We start from the raw sequence: 3,886 nt of genomic DNA, 5'->3' as shown, positions 1-3,886 counted from the left end.
ATCGGCGCGCCGGCGCCCGCGCGACCCGCCCCAGCCCCGCCCTCGCACCGCGCACCGCCCCTCGCCCCCCGCCCCCCCACCACGCGCGCGCCCCCCCTGGGCAGCCCTCCCCACCCGGCCACGCGCGCCACTCCCCGCCCCCGCCACGCGCGCCTCCCGCTCCGGCTGCAGTAAAGTTCTTGCTCAACGCGAGGCGAGCGGGGCGCGCACGGACGCCTGGGCGCCGGACAGACCCACGTCCAGCGCGTGGAGGCCCGAGACCCACCGACTCCGCGGGCCGGCGGGCGTGGGGGCGCGGGCAAAACACGCTCAGGGGCGGCTGCACAGACTTCCTCCACCGGAGAGAGGGGGTCGCAGAGCAGACCGACGTGCGACACTCGGGGACGTGGGGACGGGAGGCGCGGGATGACAGCACAGCGACCAGGCAGGCACCTGGACGTTCCTGGATGGACCTGCCCGAGCGGGCCACGCAGACAGCGGCTCCTGCCGTGGACGGTGCCAGTGGTCACTTGCAAACAGGCTTTAGAAGACAGTGACATCGGCAGGGCAGAGACCTGAGGATGAGCAGACTCGCACAACTCGAAGAAGACACTCAGGAAATGTGCATCGTGCGCGTAGGAGAGAAACGAAGGCAGTCCTGGGGGTTGTCAATCGCTGGACAGTGCGGGGGTGACGCAGAGGGACTCACCTGATACACCTGTGGGAGGCACATCAAAGGCCCTGACCTGAGTCTCAGAAACTCCACCTCCCACCTCCTTCCCAAAAGGCCACACACTTGTTTACAGTGTTAGCAAAGGGACCAGCCAAGGAGAGAAGACCAGGCTTAACAGGTGTACCTGCTCCTCCTCATGTGTGTGGCCATGGGCTTTTTTTTGGGAGTCCTAAGTCTGACTCCCGGCAGATCCTTAGCCACACTGAGCAACTTGGAGCAAAGTATACAAAAATACTAAAATCTCGTTGGCCCACAGAGGCAAAAATCCTACAAGTTCAGCTCAGCGTGCAGTGTTGCCTTGAGGCAGGAAGCCAGAAATAACTAGGTACGTTAAAGAAAGTTCCAAAATGTGGGAAAGTCGCTGTAAGGTCAGTCCATGGACAGGTGAGATGCTTACACAATCAGAGAAGTGTGGCAGGACCCTACCTGCAAAGACTAGGTAAGTGAATGGTCTCAGACACCAGAGTTCTCCCAGCTATTACCTAAACAGGGAATAAGTGACAGAGGTGAGGGTTTTGCTGTCTTGTCACAGGTTCAGGGACTGTTCAGAAGCTCTTTATCTACTTGTAGTCCACTTGTGAAAGGTCTGGGATTTAACCTGAGGTGGTGCACACAGGAGGAGGAGCCTGCAGACTGCATTCCAGATAGGAGGGGGACAGGATTACTTTCCACATTTTTTGCCAAGGTACCTCCAAATGATCAAGTTTCCTCCACCGGTAAAAGTTATTTACTTGTGGAAATTTTAGGGGGAAATCACTTCAACCATTTCCAACCATCATGAAGACATGGAAAATTACACTTTTCCCTGCTGCAAAAGATATCTTTCGACCTTTTGTCCAGTCACATAACTCAGAAACATCTGAACTTTGAAACCAGAGGCTTAGCACGTGCTGTCGTCCTGTCCCCAATGAGGCATTTCAAGTTTTCAAACTAAAAAAAAAAAAAAAAAAAAAAAGAGCCTTGAAATTGAGTGGGAATGATTCACTTTAGAAATGCGTCAGTGAGCACCAACTGGAACGGAGCCGGTGAACAGTGCCTTCAGCCTGACCATGGGGTCTGGGACCGCACTCATGAAAGTGTTTCCAACAGCCTGCTTCATACTTAATGCTAAGGAAAAACATTTTCTTTATAGCAAATCATGGCCAATCCAAACTACAAATGTAGCCTTAGGTTCCCTGTTGCCATATTTGAGAAACAGACTCATGCATTTGCATAGATGTAGTGGAGTTTCTGCAAAGTTCCCTATTAAAGTGAAGATTTTGTCATTTTTGACTGTTTATCGTCTCTTAATCATAGTGTACAGTTTAAGTGGTCTGTGTCCAAGGTGTTAAATAAGGATCCATGGAGAGATAAGTGAACCTAAATTAATTCACATTTTATAGACACAGAGCTACTTTCCCACCCCTGACCGCTAGAGAAAACGTTTACTACCCAATGTTACATAACACAGTCCTTTTGTGATCAAGTGTGTAAAGGCTACTGTATACTACATGGGTCTTTCATTCTCCTTGATGACAAGAGTTCCAGGAGTCGGTACAGATACAAAATCCTCTTATTCTGGGGAGTTGAAATAAGAAACTGCTTTTACTGTTGTTTGTTATTATCCTGTCTCTATGTGACAGGTGGCATTACAGTGTGTCCGTAAAGTCATGGTGCACTTTTGACTGGTCACAGGAAAGCAACAAAAGACGATAGAAATGTGAAATCTGCACCAAATAAAAGGAAAACTCTCCCAGTTTCATACCTATTCAGTGCAGTTTGATGTGGGCTCACACACAGATTTTTTTAGGGCTCCTTAGGTAGCTATCCTGTATAGCCTCTACAGACTCATCACTGACTGATGGCCTACCAGAACAGGGTTTCTCCACCAAACTGCTGGTTTCCTTCAACTGCTTATCCCACAGAGTAATGTTATTCCTATGTGGTGATGCTTCGTTATAAATGTGCCGATATTCACATTGCACTTTGGTCACAGATTCGAATTTAGTGAGCCACAGAACACACTGAATTTTCCCCTGTACCATCCACATCTCCACTGGCATGGCCATGGGCTGCTCCACTGTATACATGGTGTTACACTATCATCTGTGCATGTGCACATGCTGCCACATCATCCTACAGAAACTAGGAGGGTTTTTCTTTTATTTGGTGCAGATTTCACATTTCTATCGTCTTTTGTTGCTTTCCTGTGACCGGTCAAAAGTGCACCATGACTTTACGGACACACTGTATATAGAAAGGAAGTCCTGTGCTGGACACTGGGCACTGTGGAATAGCCATAAAAGTCCTGGTCCCTCAGAATCTCACAGTGGAACTGAGTAATTTCTCTCTACATGGGAACCAGAGCTCAGAAAACTCAGAACAGAGGAAACCATGGAGGCTCCCTCCAAAGAGAACCAAAATGTAACAGATCCTCCAGCCACCTTTACAAATGAAACAAATCCAGAAAAGATATATGTGATCTGAAATATCTTACAATAAGTACATACAATGAAATAAGAAAATGATTACCAATGGAACTAATTAAGGTAGGAGGTTAACACCAAAGAAAAATTTACAAGAATGTGTAGGTAATGAAGTGTAACACACTATATGAGAGTTAATCCATAAACTTGGCTTAGCGCTTTCTGGAGCCAAAGCAAAAAAGGAAAAGAAATGTAAATGTGGCCCTGGCAGGTTGGCTCAGTGGTAGAGCGTCGGCCTGGCGTGTGGAAGTCCCGTGTTTGTTTCCCAGTCAGGGCATCCAGGAGAGGCAACCATCTGCTTCTCTCTCCCCTCCACCTTCTCTTTCTCTCTTTCTTCCTCTCCCACAGCCATAGCTCGATTCAAGCACATAAGCCCCAGGTGCTAAGGATGGGTCCCTGGAGCCTCTGCCTCAAAAACTAAAAATAGCTTGGTTGCCAGCAGGGCCCCAGATGGGCAGAACATCAGCCTCAGACGTGGGTAGCCCGGTGGATCCCAGTCAGGGCACATGTGGGGGTCTGTCTCTGTATCTCCCGTACTCTCACTTAGAAAGGAAAAAAAAATGTAACTGCAATTAGTTCTTTGGTTCTTACTGTCTTTGAGGAGAAACACACAAATTCTTCAGTGGAAACAAACTTTTCCGGACACTTTAAGAGAGATGTGTTGCCTGACTGAGCTCCACAGGAACAGGAACGTCAAGAGACATCTTCT

Source organism: Saccopteryx leptura, chromosome 1 (assembly GCF_036850995.1).
Source record: "Saccopteryx leptura isolate mSacLep1 chromosome 1, mSacLep1_pri_phased_curated, whole genome shotgun sequence".
In the NCBI taxonomy this organism is placed as follows: domain Eukaryota; kingdom Metazoa; phylum Chordata; class Mammalia; order Chiroptera; family Emballonuridae; genus Saccopteryx; species Saccopteryx leptura.
Note: the sequence above shows the minus strand (reverse complement) of the source record.